The following is a 24,581-nucleotide window of genomic DNA, read 5'->3' on the forward strand; positions in this document are numbered from 1 at the left end:
TCAGTGCCCCAACCAGCTGAATTAATACTATAAATGAAGCTCTCCATCTAGCTCAGAGAAAAATGGTGGATCTGAAAAATGCCCGACACCAGACACTGGGTCTTCGAAATGGGAAACCACAGCAGGAACATTACAAAACAAGATCTTCAAGTCGGCCTCTAAATGTGTTTGTCACCCGCCACGCATTTGAATGGATTTACAGAAGTCACCACGCGTGTCGCTGACGGACATATTTATGTTTTTATCTAATTCATAACTCTTCATTGATATTCCTCGCATTTACAAACATTGTACAGCAAAAAATAGGAAAAAATTTTATCGCACTGCAGTCATCACCGCGCCGCGGGCATTTTTGAAAGCGTTTAAAATGCAACCGAAGTGGCAACAGAAATCAGCCTTACATGAGATGGAATTGAGTCTCCTCTAAGCAGTTTCCTAGAGCCAGAGCATCAACATATCAAGTGTCACATCTCTGGCCGCCTTTCGATTTCGATAGGTTTACATGTACCGGCATTTCTCGCAAAGAAAGCACCGGTCTCTACGTAAGTCATCCTTTCTCTCTCAACTTACCATGGATCAGTACACTTACCCGTCTTTCCAGGTATATTTTGATCTCCTAACTGTTTAAGAAAATAGGCAACGCCAAATAATCTCATTAAGTTAAAATCTTACCAGAAGAAATAAAAAATGCCAGGAAGAGATATTTCTCATCCTGAAAAATACTGAGCATATAATTTTATGACCATAAATTATTTGGATAATACCACAAAGGGGTCATGTGCTATTCCAGTGTTCACTTGTTCATTTTACGCTAAGTTTAAATGACATGTCACAGTAAAATACGGGAGGGAAAAAACTTGCTCATCCAATCTTATCTCTATGTGTCATCATCCATATGCTTGTATGCGGTTACGATGTTCACGCATGCGTTCTCTTCAAACAAAGGTCAACTCATGGCATCCACTATCAGCGGTCATTCATGTGGAGATTATCAGCCATCTCGTCCTTCCAATGGGCTTTAAGTTGGCTAGCTGCCGTATTCTGGCTCGAGTCTTCTTTTTGTTATAAATTCTAATGTTCGCACTGAAATTAATTCCTATTGATTCACAGCAGTTTTTCTCTGGAAGGTCCCAGCAGATTTTCCTCAGTTTCAGTGGTTTATATTTTCTACCGAACCCTTTAGTGACACCCTTAAAAATGTTATTTCTTGTTATTCATATTTATTGAACGAAACTTGTCATGCACTTATAGTTGACTTGCATTGAAGTTAAAAACAAGGCAATGTCGGAAACCAGGTAGCTGACCTGAGAATGTAGGTTGTTTGAATTTATGAATGTGAATGGATACCGTAATCTTTTTTTTTTTTTTTTAAGTAAATGAAAGGTCGTAGCACTTTTCCACAAGAATTTTTAATTCGTACAACGCGTTTCAGCTCACTGAGCCATCATCTGGTATGATGGCTCAGTGAGCTGAAACGCGTTGTACGAATTAAAAATTCTTGTGGAAAAGTGCTACGACCTTTCATTTACTTAAATATGTCTAACTTCCACCAATTGAAGCCTGAATCTGTTGAACTTACCGTAATCTTTAGTGGCACATATCTTAGAGAGCGCAATTTAATCGTGGCGGTTAGGTATCCAAAACCCACGCCCGCTGTTAAAAAATTGCGAAGCACCTCGATTTTTAACGGAAATTAATTTAAATAAAACGGTTTTTTAACGTTGTTAATTTCTTTTCCGTACCTTTTCTTTTAAACGCATTGAAATAAAAAAAGTAATGTAAGAAAAGTAAGAAGCTTTGCAGAAAAAGAAGTAAGAAGTTTTGCAGAAAAGTAATGTAAGAAAAGAATAGAAAATTTTTATCACTGTCCAGATTAGTTCTCTCATTGCTTTCTTGTTAAGCCTCATCCACCTGAGACATTCATCTGTTCAGGATCGGTCACGAGTTAATTCGTGTTTTTTTACATTCTGCCTTAATATGTCACCAGTAATGATACGTCGTACCTGCTTTCTCTAAGACTTGATTGCATCAGTAGACGACGCATTAAACTCGATTTCCTTAGTCATTTCATAAGTTATTGAATAATTATCAAATTAATTATAGTTGACTGCAAAAAAATCAAGGCTTACTGTGAAATATATCCTGCCATAAGGGTAATTTCGAAAAAATATCAGGTCTTTAATGTGTTAAGTCGCTAGTTTGAAGTTAAAATTTCTACGCGAATCCCGTAAAGTAGTTTTAATAAGTAACATATAGCTTGGAATAGTCTGATAAATTTTTATCTCCTATCATACTTCAGTATCACCCGAGTTGTTGGTTTTTTTTTAATCTTACCAAAGCTTGTACCCTTTCGTCCACGGGCTGCAGGCTTGATTCCGTTGCATCCGCGAAAAGCCACTGTGCTCGACAGTAGATAAAATTCACCGGTGATAGGCAGACGGTAATGTTTGCCATCGCACGCGGCACATTTCCCGTTGCGATACAAAAAGCTTAGCGTGTAAACAGTGGCGCACAATTCACCCTCGCGCCATTTTCCGGCCATCGCCGCAATTTTAAAGCTGACGTCTGCTCTCCGATGAGCGATATGGAAGCACGCGGATGAGGAAAAATTTTCCCCCTTGCAGATAACTCCCTACAAACTGAGGTAGGGGTGCGATTTTTAAAAAATAATTCCATAGATAAGAGTTAACATGTCCCCATGGCTCGTTAAATTCTAATTCTACTTCGTGATTTGCTCGTTTCGTTTTTATCGTGCTAGTCCTCTCTGTACTTAAAATCTGGCGACTTCCATCTACTTCCTACGTTATCACGCGGGATAACTGCGCAAAAATGGTACTTTTTTGTCTTTACGTCGACTGCAAAGAAAGACTCTGGTTTGGATGGAATGATGTTCTGGTGCTAGATAACTGTGCATTTAATATATAAGAAATAAGAGAAATTTTTATTTTGATGATCTCTCTCTTGACTTACAGCCTAGATGCTTTATGCCGTTGGATATAAATCCCTTTTTGTTGCTCAGATGTGTTAAACTGAAAATTCCCCCTCGGGTACACCACGGACTTTAGGGCACGCATTACGCCTGCTCGAGCGGTCTTATTTTGTGGCCTATTTCTCGCTTAAAAATAGTGTAGTCAAATTTATATTTTCACGACAAATAGAGTGGGCCCTTGTCGAAATTCTCCTCTGTCTCGATTATGAAAACCTTTGTTCCCAGAAAATACAGTATAAAAATTACATCTGAGGTACAAGGGATTGCTAATGATAATCCACTGTTATGCACCTTAAAAAATTAGTCATGTTAGATTGCGTTTTAAACCGGCGATGCGTCGCGAAAAATGATCGGTGAACCGGCAGCGATGCGTCCGCTAAAGCATGCATCCACGAGTCGACAATTTCAGACGATAATGAATGAACCGGTTCCATCCACCGCGTGAAATAGCCTTATGAGTACTCTAACCTCCTGCTCTGCCGTCTTTCTTGATATTTGATTTCCCGCTCCTACCCTTGGTATCATCTTGAAATGTTGAGGATACGTAGTCTGGACCCCAGCTAACATTTGCTGTGCAAATTACTTAAGTATTTCTTTCATTCGATAATTTTTTATACTTGAGAAACGGGTAAACGTTGGTAACGGTGCTCTGTGCTCTGAAAATTACAGCGCAAGTTTTGAATAGGCATAATAGTGAAAAGCATTTATCAGGGCGAGATGGAGACTTTGAAATCCCTTCCTCCATCCAACTTATCGTCGTTAAACTAACACTAAATATTTACAACGAGATGTATCGCAATTTCAAGTTATTCATGAAAGCGCAAAATAGAGCCTAGTATGAAGGCTTTTATTGCATTTAAGTACATAGGGAAGTAAGTATGAGAAAATAGTAAATGATGAAATAGGGAATAAAGAGCATAGGGAAGATGGAAATTCACAGAAACAGTTGAGAGTAGTGAAATAATGTGTAAAAATATGTGTAACATTGTGGAAAAAACTTGAGGATTGTGGCTGAATTATGCTTTATGGAATAATAACGACTGCAAAAAGACGATCATACGATAACTTGCCTGCAAAAAATGGGTTTAAAAAAACAGTAAAAATATACAGAGAAAGAAAGCTAAAGTTTTCTTGGATACCAAAAAGGAAAAAAACAAATAAAACACGTAGTGCCTGGAAAGAGAGGGAGAACAATAAGAGGAATTAAAGGAATTTAGCTCTAGTAACATTTTACATTCCACGCATAATGCTTTGAGAAGTTTTCAATGTAATGGCGTTTTGAAAGAATAGAGGTGAGAAAGTGGGAGTAGTCTGAGTAGAAACTGGTCTAAGTAGACATGTACTACATCAAAATTATTCCACTCGCGGCATGCCATTATAATAAATGATTTAAATTTATTATGAATTCAATGAATTTCAACGCGTCCTAGAATGAAACAGCAAGATTTATATAACGTCCTTTTCCAAAAACCGTATTAAATACACTATAAATTGATAAATAAAACTTTTCACGACTGGGAGAGTATAGCGTGGGTGACGATTAAGTGTAATTGGAACAGAAGAGTCTTGTTGATAATAAGGGATTGGCTCGCAATTTATATCAAAACCTAAGAAGCACCACGCTGTTTTCTCCGAGTGTTAAAAAGCTTCTTTTTTTTACTTTTTAGCACATTTTCTGCTTTTGTAAAAAGCGTGCTTTTTAAACCTTTTTTGCCCAATTTTTTTCTACTCTTTAGTGGTGGATTATGTAATCGATTAAACCAGAGATTTGAAAGAAATTTCTGTAAAAAATATATAATTAACGCCATCTACTGAAAAATTTTAAAACTATTTTCAATGTGGAAATTAATCAATTAATTAGATCACAATTCGAACAAAATTTAATGGCGATCCGACAATGGAAAGTAGGTTAGATATTAATTACAGTGTTCCTTCCATGAAACATACAAACAGACGAAACAAGTTAAGGAAAAGCGTGTAAAAAGATGAAAATGCGACCGAGCGATGGGGAAGTAAGCGTCCTCTTAAGAAAGTATTTTCTGAAGCACTCTAAATACACTATTCCTCATATCCCGCCGTTCCTCGAATCCTCCCGTTCGTACCTCGGACGTCATCACCCGTCCGCTGTCTCTATCACACACCACTTTAATGACGAACACCTCAGGGGTTTCCCCCAACCCACTTCGCCCATTTCACCCCTCGCGATGACCCTTACCGACTTCACGCTTCCAATTGGGAACATGCATGGAATTTGTTCATCATCCTAGTTAGTCTCTTTGAATAGAAAATTTTCTCATGAGTCCAAATATATAAGCCAAAACTCTCCTGGTACTACACAAACGTCAATAAATGCTAATTAAAAATGCTCGAATATCGCTTGAAGTCACGTGACCTGAAACGCCTTCTGACGTCATCGCACGGAACACCATTAACTTCGCTAAGAGAGTAGAGTGTTAGAGGCTTAAATGCAAGAATGCCGGCCTCGGTGGCGGCGGGGTAAAGTCCTCGACTGCCAAACCGAAGGTCGCGGGTTCGAGTCCCGCCTGGGTAAGTTACCCTTATCCAGGGCATGGGCGTGTGTGAATGTCCTTCATTGTTAGTTGTTAATTCCCCATTGTAAAGGCCGTAAATATGCTGTTTATGGGGTAATGGAAATAAATAAATAAATAAATAAATATTTAAAGTAAAAATTGCAATTATTATCGCCAAATTTGCATTTGAGCCCTCGTAGATCGATTTTCTATCAACTTCCTCAGTCTGTCATCAGTGGATGCTGTTCCGTGACGTCACGCTCCGATGACGTCGTGTTTTCAATCAGCCGATGAAGATCAATTTTTAAAGACTCATAACTCAGCTAAAAAGCATTATTCACACGCGAAATTTTCGACGAGTACATTTGAGGTAGAGGCCTTCTTATTCCAGTACTTTAAAAAAATTGTGCATGTTCCCCATTCCCTCGTCCATTCAAGGAAGTCTCCCGACTGGTTTCCCCCTCCATCCTCCTCCAAGTTAACGAATGAGAATCCCACGCCGAGTTGGAACTTTTCACTTCAGCCAATAGCATTTGCACACGTCGAGGAGTGACTGATAGTTTGCAGGATTCGAAGAAGTTAGTCACCAATGGACACTCAACCCTATACCAGATTCGTTTGCATCACGCCACTTTATTTTTAATTCACTCTTATTTTTTGGGTGACATTTTTGCAGCACCACTTTTTTTCGCTAATTGGTTTTCTTTCTTTATTCTTGAAATAATGAAATTCCGCTTCCACCTTGCTACGGTTCAGTTTCCGGGATTACCGTGCTCAGATTTAGAAGTTTTCCTCGCAGGGACACTATTATACCATAGTGAAAACATTTTTTCTTTTTTTTATTACAACTTATCTCTCCATTCATTTTGACGAAAAAATTATGTAAAAATACATCGTGGTATTCTATTGAAATAGCCAAGGAACGAAACTTTTTACAGTGCGTTCATTTGCAATGAATATAATTATATCAGAGTGTTTATGTATGGAGTTCAAATTGGTAATGCCTTGGATTATTTGGGAGAGGCTAAATGCGTGTCTTTCCGGGAGAAATGGATTTGTCATTAATAATGAAATAGTTGATGAGATTCTTTGTAGAAAAGAGACTAGCAAATTTAGATCTTTACGGATAAGATAAAAAAGGAAATGCAAAATTCCAAAATCAAGTGTTTTCACGCTTTATTGATTCTTTCGCTGCAAGAGGATTTATCAGATCTTTGGAGCTACAAGGTCTATGCTTGGGGTGGGAAGAGTAAGCATTAAGCAAACTGACCAGTCGCATTGTTCGCATGAATCTGGGATAGGATATCGATGTGGCATAGGTTGAATTAGTAATTGATGGTGGAGTTGGAGGACGTTCATATTTATTGTCGATAATCAGGGGTCGCATCGCACGCACGACTGGTCGTATTTGACTAATATTTGTGGCATATTTCCTGTTTCGAAGCCTTTAGTATTAGTATTAACAATTAATCGCCAACTGGGTGAGATTGCGCAATCGTATTGTTGATATTCGCTCAAAGCTCTCGTTTAGTGGAGCTCAAAGAGTAATTATTTCAGGCAATTATAATCGCACATTTACGTCCAACCGTAATCATTTAGTGTATTTAAAAATACAGAGTATTAAATAAAATGTCGAAAAAGTTGGATATCTAAGAAAAACAATAGTCATGGTAACTGCAAAGTGTATCCAAAAACAATGTTTGCGTTGCCGTAGCTCAGTAACTAATGATTTGCGACAACATGTTTATGTACAAAAAACGCTTAAAATTGATACTCCTACCACCTCCTAAAGTATTGCAGATTCCTCCTGAAACGCCCTGTCAACTCCAGCAAAATGATTCTAATAGCGCTACTATAGAAAGGACTGTTCCAGGACGTAAAATGAATAATGATGCTGAAAAATATGGAAAACCATGTAGAATACCTCATTTGAAGAAAAACCAATTAGTCATCTCATACAACGAGAAACTTTCATACCCCGATCACGAGAAAAGAATCCCTCTGTCCTTTGGCTACTATTTTAGATGTCACTTTGCGAAAGTCATCTTTCCGGATTAATCAAGCAATTTCTTCACAGGAATGACGAAATCCATTACCGCAGCTAATGGGAAACTTTCCAAACTTGATACGTTTAGGGTGAAGAATGCTGGCGAACACAAGTCATTATTCGGTGCTCACCGTATCCGGCCAACCAACTCCAATTGCGATACGAGCGTTGGCAGCATGTTGCAGCTTTTCGACCGGAATGGTTGTTGCTGATGGAGAAAAATCGCATTAAATCAAACATCTTCCGACGATTTCCGGCGTGCTAGTCGTGCTGGCGGAGTTGAAGTGAAATATTGTCAACGATCCACTAAGGCTGCTGGAAATGCTATTGAAGGACGTTTTGCTGAAAACAATCGTCGTTTTGTCGAACCCGATTTGACCGGGGAATGTTTCAAATTAGGAAATCTATTGCTTTCGTGAACTGTTTTCTTTTAGGTGGAATTGAACGAACAAGAGGGAAAGATACAAGATTGATATTGGAAAATTAGCTCAGTGTGTGTAAATTTTCGTTACCATAGTCGATCATTTAAATATGTATACGATTTAAGTAGTTAATGAAATCTTGCCATTCAATTTTACTGTAAGTAATGGCTGACGAGACTGCAAGGAATTCTCTGAAAGGACATTACGCTGATCCAGCGGGAAATTATTCTGACGATTGATGAGATTGAGATTGATGAGACCTTATTGCTTTTGTGAACTGTCATCTTGTAGTGCCTACTATAATGTAGCCTTATTTTTTCCTGACTTATAATATACATAAATTGTATTTATTTCGGTATTTTATTCAGTCCGTTAACTGTTTAAGTTTCCGAAGAATCTAATGAAATTGTAGCGTTCAATTTTACTTCATTTAATGGCTATCGTGATCACTTTAAAACGTTTTTACCACTGTTGTTTCTCAAAAAGGCGTATTCTATTTTTCAATCCCCCGTAGATTTTTTTCTATTCCAATTCAGTGCATGAGATAAAGGACTTCATCTCTGTATCTACAAAAATACCCTATTTTTATTTTTCATGATTTAGAATTTTTATTTGGCAAGAGAATGAAATAACTTCTTTGAATCTCTTCAAGCCTCTAGGAGCAAAAATCATCGGGAAATAACCGGATTGATCTCGGTGCTTGATTTCTCTGACGGCGCCCGTTTGGGCTTGACTTCATACCCTATACATATACAGGGTTGATAACACATCCGAAAATTCTTATTGATCATTGGTTTTATCTTATATTGTCTTTTATACCCCCTTCTCTGTAGCAATTTTTGTCAAAAACGCCCCAATCAGTTGACCCGTTTGCGCTTTTCTTCCTTTGTCATTCAGCCTGTGCCCTTAACATACACCAAACAGTTAACTTACTTGGTTCGCCCGCCCCCATCCTGCGACTCTCTGTTCAAGATGCTTCTCTCTTGCCTTGATCTGCTAATTGGCTCAGATACGCTTTATGTAATTTCCCCGGAGTCATTGGAGTGGTACAACCTAATGAGCGCTTTCGCTCTTGGAACCTTAACCCTTCGCTTGAGCTGATAATTAGTGTGTGTATACTCTGCGAATTATATTGGTGACCTCAGCAATTCATTTTCCATCCTCTCTGGGCACGTAATGGGACTATGTTGAATTGAGTTTTCTCGATGTAAGAGCTGCCATGAAGCTACTTTATTCTACTCAGCACAAATGTTAATGATGAGTTTAAGTTGTCCTCTCTCTCTCTCCGCCGACTTTATGAGGTGTAAAAATGGATTGCATCTTTAAAAATTCTGGTCATAGGGTTATGAGTCAGAATTCGTCTCTAATCGTCATCCAACCATCTTGTATATTATCTGGCAACCTGGATATAAACTTGAATATGGACCTTATGAATAATTGCATTCCTTTTTCATTCAATCTCCGCCGACTTATAGGATTCCTCTCATTTCTGGCAAATATTCAAAGTTTTCTCGTCATTGTCAATAAACAAGATTTATTTTCGGTTTGCTCCTTTGAGAAGCCTGATTACAATAGTGAGATTTGAATACGATAGACGCATAGTATTACTATCAAGTGAAGGATTTTATGAGATTAATAGCTCTTGGCGAGCGCAACATTTCTCTCATCCGTTTTGCGGTGTGACGCAATTACGTACCTCAAGGAGACCGTTAGAACTATAAATTTTTCCAAGCTTTTGCCGAGCATTCACCTTGTGGGCGAAAGTTATGTTTTATTTCACCGTTCGAGTCTCATCATAAATGCGTTTAAATGAGTCTATGGCTCGCGGAAAGAGTTGCACGTATGGTAATGGTCGCTTGCAGCAATATACCAGCATCTGATTATGAGTCATTCTCATTGCGATTCTATAAAGCCAGCTTACGAAGTTATGAGGTGTAAAAATGGATTGCATCTTGAAAACATTCTGGTCATAGGGTTATGAGTCACAGTTCGCCTCTAATCGTCATCAAACCATCTTGTATATTATCTGGCAACCTGGATATAAACTTGAATATGGACCTTATGAATAAGTGCGTTCCTTTTTCATTCAATTTTAAGGTTCCTTGCTTTCCATTTCGTAATGGCTATAGAGAGAAAATTCCCTACGCATTGCTTTACGGAAATATAACGGAACTGTGAAATGAAGTGACTGAAAGTGGAATTTTTTGTTTTATAGTTGTATTAAACTGTGGCGCTGCACGAAGGCTGCAAAAAGCTGATTAAAACAGTTTCAGGCAAAATGAACATTGTAATGGGCTGTTCTTTAATAAAATGCAGCATAATGCAGAGAGTGCTTACTTCCGTTTCGAGAAGTTGTGCCTATAATGTTCTTAAATGGCGTGAAATCTGCATGATGAATGGAGATGAAAGTGAGAATGCTACCTTTATTTGCATACGTTTCTGCAGGTGAGTTTGAACCTGAGCAGCATAATTTTGTACGACTCTGCATGAAAACAGATTGCATCAAATTATTTTTCGATTTGTATTCGTTTTATGATTTTCTGTATTCTTTAACCACGGTCTAAATCGTATTTTTACTGACAAGAAAATATAAGAAAAATATTGTAATTTAATTCATTTCTTGTCATATTTATAGTTAGTTTTCTGGTAAATTCGCTGTAGAATTAGAGCTTTATCGTAATGCATAATATATTAAACTTTTATTTCCCTCTTCTTAAAAGAAGAGAATTAATGTTGTTCAGTCTAAAATGGTCCCGAAGTCTTGAAAATAAACCTTTTTTTCTAAAGCAGGACATCATGACAGCATTCTTAGCTACGCCAACACCTCGATCAAATGTTGGTTATGCCATTATAAGGATAATTTAATAGCCGACTTAATATCGATTGAAATATACATATGCTGCATTTTTGTCGCATATAACCGGCAAACATTACGATCAGTGAGTGTTCATCTTAATGTAATCCTTGTGAAATTACTTTTTGTGAAATTTATTCGATATGAAAATGAAACTCGATAAGTTTCACGTATATTTTTATTGAATTTTTATGTGACGTTACTTGTACTTGACCGAATATTGACTGTAGAAAAATAGAAAGACAAGCAATATTTTGGTGAAAAGCATTCATCCAAAGACAGCCAGCCAATAGAATTGTGCTTGCACCAACACTCATTCTAAATAAACAGAGAAGAGAAGCTGTACAAGTCCACTATAATGATTGAAAAGTCCTTGGTGTAAAACATAGATGATTTGCTCAAATTCTTAGAAATCAAAGTATGCAAACGTGATATGATGGGTGATATAGGAAAATTCACCTCTAATGTTTATTCACCTCGGGATAAATAGAGCCTCTTCCTCAACTAGTGCCAAAGACCATTTTACCAACGTGGTGCGTTCAACACTTCTTCCGTTGAGTTCCGAGAGCAGGGATGCCAATTCCTTGCTTTTTTGGAGATGCAAATGGCGTTTCTTGTTCGATTTGAGTGTAAGTACCACGAATATTGCAATAGAGGAGTCTCCAGTCGGCCAATAAATGTGCTGTCATCCAGCGTGCATGTAAATAGGTTTGTAAAAGTTGCCACTGGCGACGCTAGAGCGTGCTATTGGTAGAGCTCTCTGAATTTCGATGGGAAATAAACTAAAATAAATACTATTAACAGAAATTTATATTCGAGATGATGAAACATATGGCATGTATAATTATGCAATGTTATTTCTCGTGAGTGAAATTACTCTATTTAAAAAATAACCGATCGCGCTGAGGACATGTAGTTAATGCCATTTTATATATATTTATACTGTACATTACTGGGTCGTTGGCGGTTCTGCTTGGTGTGACCTTTGTTTGACTGAGAGTCATAGGCATTTAAAATGATTTCGTAATCACGGTGGATTATTTTTTACTTCGATGTATGACTTTCGTTAATTATTCCATTTCAGTTCCATCTTACCCCCAGCGAAAATTGATGACAGGAGAGACAAATCACCTCATTAGCCTAGAGACGTTCGCAATCATCATGCCTGCTTTCAAATCCGATAATTGGTAACTACCAACGTTCCTTCTGGAGAATTCGTGGCACGTCCTATCGGCGTATCTTTAGCATCCGAATGTATCACTTATAGTGTGGCTTCCTCAATGGAGGGCATTGGGTTGACTTCTGAGATGTGATAGAAAATCACGTATCAATAGAATAAGTGAATAGGAATGGCATCCGTCGTAAGAACGCGATGTTAAGAATATGCAAGAATTTTCGAGCAGGAAAGCGAATGAGTGAAACAATTTCAGTGCATGAGACTGGTGATGTTCGCAATCATCATACCTGCTTTCATATCCGATTTTTTAAATCGCCTCTGCTTGAAAATTATACTAATTTCATATGTAAGCCATTACCCTTTTGCTATAAATGGTAAGGTTTTTTTTTACTTTATATAGTGAGGTATGCATCTACTATAGTGAAGTTGTTTACTGAATTAAAAAATTGATTCTTACGTATACTTCGACCTATGTGGTTGTGAATTTTTTTCTTTGCGAAATGGGTGTTTCATTGGTTCAAATCTATTGTAAATTTTGTAATGTTCAGCAAGAGATTATGGAGTACGAATAGAAATGTTGAAGATGGACGGAAAACTGCGAGGGGGTTAGGAGGAAATGAGGGTAAAGGGGTATGAATGCTAATTGGGTGTCTATTTAAAACGAGTTGCGTGGATGGAACTGTATTTAATAAATTAGTAATAGAGATGAATATAATTTTGAGTTTGATACGAATACAAAGTACGGTGAAGTGATGGTAAACTAAGGTGTGGTAGTTGCTGAGAGCCAAAGATTTATTGTTCTGGGAACCAAAGATTTTTTGTTGGTAGCTTGTAAATGCTAGGCCGTAGCTGAGGAATTCAGGGAGTAATTGACTATCCAAATGCTGAATAATCGATTCGTGTTATTCTATATTCCTGGTTATTTTAATATTTTCCTTTCTCTCTCCTTTCAGACCGTGGGCGTCCGAATACTGAAGTCGGTATATAATTCACCCTCGTCCAAGACCGAGGCATATATGTGGAAATAAGAAAGGGAATGAGTAACCTGTAAGTATAACCTTTATTATCATTATTATTTTACACTTATGTTTCATCTTCCCATTTTCTAATTTTAATCCCTTCATTTATAGACGATATCATACTATATTTTTAATTTATAAATTTTTGGAAGGCAGTGATAAAAGACGTATCGAAGGAATGGACTTCAGCACGCATCGAAGCTTTGGCCTTTGTAATAGTATTGCGAACTAAGAGCCAAACACCGCTGATAGTGAAAAGTTATTGCAGTGTCACATGCATCAAATCATTTTTGCAACTCGAGCTGGATTCGATCTTATATTTAAACCTAGTAGAATGACGAATTCATCATTCAGCCAATATATGAACTTCGTCAATAATTGAACCGACCTTCAATGTAAAAGATTTTCCACCGCCATGTTTAAGAGTGCCTTAGGCGGAAATCTATTGTTTCACAATAGTCCTCGATTGGACGTAAGGAAACCTTGGACCATGTCACCAATAGATGTGTTTGAGCACTGCTGGTCTCTATCCTTCCTCGTCTCGTGCTAATTGTTTTAGCACCTCTTATCCTGCTTGCCTTTCTCACCGCTTGCCTAATTTTCTTCCTCTATAGTTTGTCACTCGGTTTTTCATCTCGTAACTTCCAATTCCAATCTTCTCATTCTACGCCGCATGATTGCTTTACATAGTTAACGATATCTTTAATCAAATTTCTTCTTCTATGAATTTCCTGTTACATTTTCCTAATTACTTGTGTTCCGTATGTGCCGTATTAGCATAGTAGTCAAATCAGTTGCCCTTTTCGATTCTCTGAATGATAGAAACTTGTACATAAATTATTTGTTTTTTGCGCTATGACGCTATTTTTATTAGGCTTTGACAGGCTATTATCGAGAATTACATGGCACACGATTAACTACATTCCAGGCTTTTTAAAATTTCTAACTTTGAATAATAGGTTGCGATAAATGGCGAGTTGAGTGTATTTACAAAGCAGACATTTAAATCAAAGTGATTACATTTCAAGGAGGATGTCAACGAAATTTAATGACTTTTTGATCTCAATTGAGGGAGATATGATGCACGCAAATTCTGGTGATTGTGAATCAAATGTTGAGGAATTAGAACGACCGGCAAATTTCAGAATGGTGTAATTCTAAGGCTTTGACTGCCAATGACGAAGAAAATTCTTTTTTTCTTTGACAGAGGCAGAAAGATACATATAGCTTATATTTGATGGAACGATCTTTTGTCTATCATTAGAAATCAGTAGCTACGTGGTAAATTTTTTTTGGTATGGTTCTGTGGTCGAGGAAAAAATAATTTAAGTGCACTTTTATCATTAGATATTTGATTTTCTCTGGTTCAATTAACTTTACAAGAGTTGAATCAAAATTGATGCATGTATTAAATATGAATCAATAAGATAGAAATTTTGAATTTTTTTGTTTGGCTTGCGTATGAACCAGTGTACGTCTCGATAGTGCGAAATTGTTCGCTGATGAGAATAGTTTCCGTGTCGCGGTTTTTGTTAAAAAGGTTCCTACCATTGCCTTGTAAGTTCATTATTTCAGTGAGGCCTTAGCTGGCCCTTAACATTGTCTTTGGCTGCTTTCAAGTTTCCTTCATTTGTACGTTTGGGTGAGGGACAAATAGCAATGACTCAAAAAACAAGCAATTTTCTGGATTTTTCTTTATTTATTGCCGTCTAATACGTGTCTTGAAAGAGAACGTGTCTTTAGAAAATTCAGTCAACAAAAAACAGAAATCCATAAGAAATGGATTAGTTTCAAATTGCGTGTGGTTCCGTGGTAAATCATCAAGGCTGGTGCCTAAATGGACGGAAAATATATTTCAATGTCACCATTGAGTTTTCCTGGAAATTCGTAATCCTGCCCGTCAGTGTTTAACCTTCTTCTCTTTTGTGTTTTGCAAGTTTTCCTGGATACGCCCATTCACGATCTATGGTGAAATGCGAATATCCGGGAGCGGTAGATAGTTGACCTTTGAGATTCAATACTAATATACATTTATTTCAACTAGGGCATCTCTACGTGAGCGTACAATCTCAATATCAACAAATAATGAAATGATACACAAAGATATCGTACTGTCCACTTAATTTTAATTTAAAAAACTCTACTACTCGGGTTTCGATTGAATTGCAATCATCATCAGGTACTAGCATATTTCAATTCAAGACAGATAGGTATATTTATCTTCCAAAAGTGTTTGTAGGGGAAGGATCAGGAATAAGAATGGGGGGGAAAGGTGGGGAGGGAAAGAAGCATACAAACGTAGTTAAGGAGATTACATCTTACTGACCAATGCTACCAATATTCTGCGATCTGTATGGCATCTTTGGGTATTATTGTATTATGTAATATGCTGTTTCACGATACATTTCCCGTAAAAGTTGACTTTATTCAATATCTTTAGTTTCTTTTATGAAAAAAGTATATATTTTTAAAGTTAAAGTATTATATTAAAAGTATTAAACCGGCCAATGTTTTTCTCCTCCGTCTCATCTATCTCATTCCTCCCTTTCGCAAAATATAATGGTCACTTTCGGCATTTTTAAGTTACTTTATACTTTAGTCCTTCTTTATCTTGATTTATTCAATCTTAATTCTCTGTTTGATAATGCCAAAACCTTTTTTTTCCTTTAAATCCATCGCGCTATTTGTATATTCCTCCACTTGTACACTCCAAGATTTTATCACCATTTCTATTCTCTTTCTATTTGATCCTCTGGGCCCGGTGTTCTTTTCACCAAGCAATATTTTCCACATCAGGGTTTTTAACCTTTTTCTTGGTGCTCTTACCTCGAACGAAAGTAGGTATACCGTTGTTCCACCTAAATGAAATTTTCTCTGGAATACGACAAAGAGTTTTTTTAATAATGGAATTCGGACACGTCCACTCTTTGCTACGTGGAGTATTTGTCTGATGCAGTTTCACATTCCTCAATTCACCTCGGAGATTACTTTATTCCGTTATAACTTTTCTCCTGGCTGTATGAAGAACAGTCCTCGAAAGACAAGTTTACGGGGGGCCCAGAATGAGTTGCATAGGACATGTTTTTAAGGATGTAAAAGAGAAAAAAGTCGTATACATGAAAGTGTTAGCTGATACGAGAGCGGAATAAAGATTTGCATCATAAGGATCTTCGGATTGTTGATTTAGGATGATGATATTTTGTTGATACTTAACCAATTTTTTTGTGGTTTCACAGCAGCAGAATACAATGTCTACTTACTGCCATAGCCATTTTTACCTCGCAAACTTCCTGCATCCAATTCTTCCGATCTACTGCATCCTCAACGCTGACTCTCTTTATCCTCATATCAATGACTATCTCATCATTCCATCTTTTATTTTGTTCATCCTGGAGGTCGTCCTCCATCAGGGTTTTCTGTCCAGACTTGTTTTAAAAGGGTCTCTTGTTCTCTTCTCATACTGTGCCCATCGCAATTTCCGGCTCTTAGCTTCATCTATAACGTAATTTTAGCTTTAGCTGAAGACAATACTTAAGGGTAATAAATGACTCTTGTACCCTAGCAGTGTGAATGGATGTTTATATTTCTTTAGCATTTCGACGCTTTGTTAGACTGCGTTCATTGGGGTGTTGGAGGAGTGTTCGCGGTCCTTCAAGTGAGTTCGTGTTGCGCTACTGCCCACGACATGCTTTGGCTCGTAGCCGAGAGGGCGGGGAGTTGCCTGGACAAAGGAGACGGGAAGATAGGTGCGAATAATTTACTCACCAAAGGCATTTCCCTTATAGGCGTCCCTCTCCTACACTACTTGTGGGCGTGGATCATTGCGAATTGAATCCAAGTACAAATGTTATTTGTCAAGTTGGCTACGATCCCAAGCCCCGTTCACCTTTTAACATCGGTGCAAAAAAGAGCTTATGTAGCGGGTTTCTTTGGTATTAACTCGAGTAAAGAATTGTCTTTTTGTGGCAATCGGCATAAAGCATTTATTATTTACCGCCAGAATGATATCAATATTATGGGAACAAAGAGAGGTTTACTTATAGTAGACAATGAGTGCTCGATCAGAAGCTATTCGAAGCATACTAAGCAAAACATTACCGAATGTATAATGAACTAGTTAAGCCACCAAAAAAGGGTATCACCTACTCTGTCGTTCACTAAATCGACCTTATGCCTTTATGATTTCAAGTTTTTGTCACGAGGTTTCCGAAACTCATCTATGGAAATGTTTAATGGCCCCTATAAGCCTTCTTTACTAGACGGACATACCATTGTAAAGCGAGAAAAATATAAATGCGTCATAGGCTTTGGTGAGAATGAGATGTAATTGTACGGAACATGATGCTCCGTCACCTTGGGTTATTCAGTTAGTGAGGGGAGATAATTAAGGCCAAAAATATTAATGCCATCAACATAACCATCCTAATGGAAGCAATGGCATTAGAGGCTGTAGACGTATCTTCATCAGCGAACGGAGATAAATATTGATAGCTGATCAGGAGAAGTTTTAATAAAACTGAAAAACAACGCATGGTTGCAAGAATTATCTAAGGCTTCTCTATTAATTTTCAATGTAAGATAATTTTTCACATTATATTACTGGTGGATTTCAGTGGAAGTATGTTATACTGAATCCAACTGTGAGGGAATATTGCTGGTAATAACTTTCAGCCACTGTTGTGACTCTAATTTGGCAAACAAGCAATTAGAAATCGGCTGTTATTTGGCGATGTATTTGGGAAAACCATGAAGAGCCGTCATTTTCTTTCAGTCAAGCTAGGTAATTGTGCTCCGTAAGATAATAATCCTCCCTTCGACGCACTCTTATGGGCGTGTCTATCTCAGGGCTTCTGGATAGTTGACTTCCTCTTTACTGTTGAGTTAAGCAAAATCTCGTGTCGTTATCGCTACTCGCAGGAAATCATTCTGCCTACTTGCCACTTCCGGTTTTCCAGAAAGAAGGAAAAATATGAAGAAAAAAAGTTGATGAAGTGGTTACGCAAAAAATATTAAGGGCTCAATGAGAGCGAATGGATGTGGTGAAGCAAAATTTCTACGTTTAAGCAATCAGTGAGGTTAGTGCCCCTCACTCCCCGCATTATAATCAGTTCAGTTCATGGATTTATTATCCTACAAGGAGTAATAACTCTCTCTCAGATAAATCCTTTAGATTTACAGATTTTTCAACCGCGAGCGCAGGTGTGCAATCTCCATTATCTGCTATTTGAGCAATTTTGATGAGAAATCCAAATTTTGTGTGCAAGCTAGCAATAAAATGCATTTTAAATTTTGTATTCAGCATAATTGTCTTAATGATGTGCTCGGTTGGATCGGGGCCTTGACCTCCAACCTATTAATTTAACTTACCCGCAATACCAATTATTTTTTTAACGAAATCAAATGTACTTAAATTATAGCCAATTATAGGCAAAGGGCTTAGGAGTGAATTTTTTCGCAAGCGCATGAAAATGCAATTCCCTGCAATAGTTTCACGTGATCGGAATTCAGACCAAATCTCCCTCTCTCATTATTTCGCTGATAGGTACTTTCGTCCTCTTATGCTTTTACTACTGAATCTGTGAGCGTGACTACGTACTAAATCACTATTCAATGATGTGGTTTGACAAATTTTTGAACTTTAAAGTTTTATAAGTTGTATCAGAAACTTCTGCAGTCCTCAATGATAAGTAGTTTCACCTACAGATAACTACACCCGCACTAAATCCTTTGAGGTTCTTACAGAGCGCAACCATTTGGTGACTAATTATGGTGTACCGCTATAATTTTTTTGCCATTTGAATGTCCTACGCTCACAGGAAGGCTTTGGTCACTACAACCATGTTATTCAGTGTATACCTGGGATAAGTCTGAACAAAAGCGATTTTTGTCTTCTTCGACGATTTTGCGAACGTTAAACATACATCGTAGCTGTCAGTAAACAGCGATGCAATGATGCGGCACGAACTCCTTGTGGCTTTATCCTCAATATCAATTAAACAGGAACGATATTCGGCTTCTGCACGTAAGACCACGATTAAAATAGCAAAATTCAAGATCGCGTAATGAGTGTGATGGTTCTAATTGACTGGCTAAGACCGTAGCGTTTTTTTCATGTGTTTTAATCAGATTATAAATTACACTCTCATCATAGTTACTACTTGAGAAGAAAAGTCAGGGATTTTTTAATTATTCCATTTTGTTTCATACCAGCTCTTCCCGGCCCTCTCGGCTACGTGCCAAAGTATGACGTGAGCAGTAGCGGAACACGAGCTCACTTGAAGGACCGTGAACACTACCCCAACACCGCAATGCTCGCAGTCTCAACACGCGTCGAAATGCTGAAGAAAAAACATGAACATCCATTGACACTGCCAGAATACATGAGTCGTTTATTATCCTTTTACACATTTCTTCCGTGTGCTGGTAAACCACAAAAAAATTTGTAAGTTATCACCAACGTATCATCACCCAAAATCAACAATTCAAATATTCGTATTATACAAATCTGCACTACGCTCTCCTTTCTGCAAGACTTCTCATTAATTCGAATTTCCTCGTTTTTACCTTCTTAAAAGCTATCCCTGTGTAACTAATTCTATTTCCTTAGCTATATGGGGATCGGGTTGGTGTGGTGGCTAGAGTGGCTTCCCACCCGGCGGGCTTGGGTTCATATCCCGGCAGTGGCAGAGAATTATCAGAGACTGCCCGATCCCTGCTTGAATGTTGTGTGGAGGACATTTCAAACGCAACACTCCGTCCGTCGGATGGGACGTAAAGCCGTGGTCCCCTTGGCGCCTTTCGTTAAGAGCAGGATAACGCCGACACCGGGTTTCTCTCCACCCTTCCTTCCACACCCTTCCCTCATGGCGCAAATGTCCTCAGCTGTCGGTCGCCTCCTCCAAATACCATACCATACCTTAGCTATAGTCAGTGCTTTTGGTTACTGCGTAACCACCTGCTATCACATAGTAGAGCGCTCTCCGATAAATTTACTTCGACAGTGAATCGGGTGGGTCATTCTAGTCCGCGTGTGTCAGTGCGAGTAAAATCAATGCCGGAACCAATAACTTTCCTGGCATCAAGACGACGACGAATACGAATGGGAGGAAGTGGGAGATTGAGAGAGGAGGCGCGGAAGAAGCGACACAGGGGGAGTGAGACGCCCTCCCCCTACGAGGGGTGCGTAGGGGGGGGGGGAGAGGGTGGAAGTGAGGTGAAGGGGTGGGCACGGAGGGAGGGTTGAGAGAGAGGGGCATAACGATTTCTCGAAGCTTCTCTCTTCTCCGTCTCTCTCCCTGCGGCTTCACGGCTGTGAGATGGTCGGTCATAAGGGGGGGGGGGGGTCCCCTTCGCTCTGGTTTCGCGTCTTCGAAAAACGTGACCAAGCTCGTGCGTGCGACGTACTATGAGGAGTCGTCAGTTTTCGCATTCCTATGCTTGTTTTTCTTTCAGGGAAAAGAGCATCAAAACGCTATTTTTATAGAGTTTATCTCATTGCTCGGCAAAGAAAACCACGTAACCTCTTCCTCGTTTGAAGAAAGAGCATTAAAACGCCGCTGTTAAGAGTGGACCAGCGTTTCTTCAAATGCTTTTTGCATTTGAGTACGCGAATTCCAGGAATGTGAAAGCCATCCCCAATTAATTTTTTTGGTTGCGAAGGTTATGGAAAATTCGCGTTCCATAGAGAACTGCTCGCCAAAGTTTGATCACTATTAATATTCTTAACATGGAGTAAATCATGAACAGGGAACAGAATCATTGAGTCCTTATTTGCAGTAAAATTTCTATCCCAAAACTGAATTAGTTGGCTTACAAAGTCAGCGAGCAATTAGGAATTGGTAAGCAGCTTCGCGGAATGAATCCAATTAGCTTCTTACCTATGGTACCGGTAATCTGGAGATTCGGGTTCGAATCCCAGCCAAGTAATTTTTTTTTAATGGTGAGTGTCATCGTTGATGTATATAACTTTCCACCCATGCGCCTGACTGTGTGCAGAGGTACCTGTTTGATGCAGTGCTTTGAAAAAACAACCGTCGTGGAATAGCGATTAATATTAGGGGTTTATTCTTCGACAATGGCTTATTAAGCAGGACCGCCGACTCCTGTGCCACAGTATGACGTCATAACTGTTCGGTTAACCTAGTCTGAGATTCTTACGTAAATTCTTTCGATCGCACGAAAATGAGATATTCTTGAGATGTTTACATCCCTGGTTCCCTTTTCCTACACAAGTACGCTCAAAGCTTAGATTAAAGGTAAAAAAGGATGATTTCGGCTTCTCTGCATGAGACTAAGATTGAAATGGTAAAATCTAAAATTACTCGATGACTCTGATTGGCTGACTCCGGCGATAGTTTTTGTTTTCATGCTATTTATTTCGATCGGGAATTTAAATTTTTATGTAATACAGTTCTCTCGAAGGTTGAAGAGATATATTCATTGCTCTGGGTACATACCCCTAAAAGCAACAAATACATTACGTGTATGACATTTTGAGTAGTTACTAAATAAGAACAAAATGAAAGCGTATTAAAAAATTTGCATAGAAACAGATATTAAATATATGCTCAAAAATAGCGAAAACATTGGATAAAAAAATGGATGATTTCATTACTGATGTAGCAGGTAACTATAACATTTCTACTCGAGGGTTCAACAGTCTAGTTCCAAGTAGCAAAATTATATTTACATGGCATTGTGAATTTGCGTTAAGTAGAAACAGAACTAAAAAGAAGAAGGATGAGTATTAGGATTTTAATAAAATATGTTAGCGAGCATTCAATATATAATTTAATTTACGAACTTTATTCCATTTCCCATCAAAAAGTTGAAGCTGAAATTTCAATTTTAGTCCCAGCTTTTGTCGCTGAGCCTTTTTAGGGTCGCGTTTCTGTGGCTTTCCAGGGAATGATTGTCCACATTCTCTCCAATTTCAAGGAGTAAACATTGATAGTATGAGTAAATGGCGAACAACCTTGGAGACCTCTCCGAATTTGCCAGCCAGGTACCCACACATGAAAGTATACTTCGAAGTGGGGGATGAAGCACTCCGAAGGTCGACCGAATGCGTGAGTCATCAATTAATTCGCCAACGGAGCGAGTGACGAGTGTATCCTTTTGTAATTTCGTCTTCGAATTCGTCATTACGAATGGTATCGTTCATTATTCCTCCCCGTTTATGAAAAACCTCGGTGTAGGAGAGAAAAGCTCAAACAAGGATGCGTACTAATATAAAAAGACTATTTTTGGGAGCCCAATTAGGTATCTAATTCCATGTAAAATTTTAGGTTTTCCCGGTGCATAGATTGATGAAAAATGTATCGGGATTCCCAGCGGGTGTGGTATTGGGTTAATTCTCCCAACTGGCCGCACAATCGAAAAACGTCTGACGGAGCATGAAAGATGCGTACGCCTGTTTTATCCGCTTAAGTCGGAGGTAGCGGAGCATTGCTTGGACCTCGGTCATAGGATGGACTTTAAAAATACGAAGGTTTTGTGCCGCACTAATAACTATTGGGATAGAATTGTAAAGGAGGCAATTGCTATTAACCTTGAGGAGAAGAGCTTAAATAAAGATACGGGCTTCCACCTGAGCAGTGCCTGGAATGCCATAATTATCGGTACATCCGCTCACAACAATAACGGCAACGAGGGATATGAATAAATAAATAAGTACCGTAAAAAGTTCCATTAAAAGTAAACCCCTGAAGACGATGGCAGACTCAGCCATTGAAACGTTGGGAGAATTAACCCAATATCACACCCGGTGGGAATCCCGAGAATTTTTTCATCAATCTAATTCCATGTTAATGTTGAGGTATTTATATTGGGTGCTTTGGAAGTAAATACTCTCGGTCGCAGACGTCAGTTGTCGTCCGTTTCAGTTTCGAAGAGAATTTGTTCCTTCGATCATTTGCAGATTGTTTATTCTATTAATCTTAATTGGCAGTTACATTTGTTGCGAATACTCATGATTTCTGGACCCAAACTACCTTATTTTACGGCTATATGCAAGGGCACGTCCTAAAGCAATTTTTTGTTTAAAAATAATTTCATTAAATGGGACACTTTTGAGAAATATCAAACGTGATCGATGACAAGTTGATAAGGAGATACAGTACAGCCATTTTTTAATACACTAATTTTAAGCGTTTCGGTGTGTGCAGTAAGGATACATTTAAATGATCGTTTTAGATGGTAATCGACTCTTCACGAACGTGGTTTGGGTGATAATTGCTGTGTATCTAAGGGGCAGAAGCCAGGCGAGAAGTAGCGCGTAGAAGAATACAAAGGTGAGAAACCATATGGTATCCGAGGAGGAAAGGAAGATCCAGATGGCATGGCCACACCCCTGCGAGCTTTTAAGGCGCTCGCTGCGAGTGGAGATTGAAGTTCCGGGCAGAGACTTGCCTCTACGTAAATACCATCAAGGAAGCTCCATTGGACTCGAATTCGTTCGTGGAAATGTGTGCAAGTTCAGGTAATTAGGATCTGTAGATCTACACTATTATTAGGTATCCTTGGTAAAAATGAGTTAACTTTAGGTGTAAGAAAGGTTCATTGTATCCATGTAAGGTTAAGGATCTTGGCCCTTCCTGCGAATCGATGCGTAGTCGTAAGTGATTGCTAATTGTAAGCACTATTTGAACGAGAACTCAGGAGATATAGGGATAGCCAAACCCGAAGTGCCGATAACACAACTGTAGTTGAGGAATACACCTAAAGTGTGAGATCGCCTATCGTCACCGAGGTTACCCTTGTTTTTGGAACTTAGCCAATGTTTTCAGTTGATTATATTAGCCCCTTTAGTGCTGAAGCATTGGAGGGGGCCCGCTCCCTCCCCCGAAAAGAGGATCTATATGCGCCTCTTATTTCTATAAAAAATTCGGTGGTGTGATGCTCCATGCATTTTAAGATTGGTAGTTACTGCAACCCTAGCTAACTACGTAGGCTACCCGAGTAAACAGGTTCAGATATAGCGTGGCTTCTTCCATCTCATTCAACTCGTGATATAATGTCACTTATTTCCTGCATTCCAAGAAGATGCGCTGGAAGCAAAGATGGACGCTGTAAGGGACATAATCAGGAGTGGAAACGGAGCGATATCTAAAGTAAATAGATAAAGTGTGTGACAGGGCAAGGTGTTCCGCTCTTTAGCGAGGTATGATGTAAGAAAGATCTATACATATTTGCGAGTTGATTTTATGGGCATCCCAAAATCATTCCTTAGAAATAAGAATGGGAACCAATGCATTTTTTCTTTATGTACGACATAAAATTGGGAAAAATATTCGCACTGCCTCCGTCAACCTGATGTTAAAGCAAGGGCTCAATAGTGACCTGAGTAGTTCACAACGCATTGATTTTAGGCTGATGGTAAATTGAACTTATAGGGCCGGGTATGTTGACTTCTAAAAAACAAAGAACTAGTAGTTACCTCTATCTATGCCATGCTCCATTTCCCAGGATTAAATGGTAACTTGAATGTTATACATGCGTTACTCTTTCCCTGAATTTGAAGCGAGTAATCCGTAATCAGTGA

Source organism: Ischnura elegans, chromosome 5 (genome assembly GCF_921293095.1).
Source record: "Ischnura elegans chromosome 5, ioIscEleg1.1, whole genome shotgun sequence".
Taxonomy (NCBI): domain Eukaryota; kingdom Metazoa; phylum Arthropoda; class Insecta; order Odonata; family Coenagrionidae; genus Ischnura; species Ischnura elegans.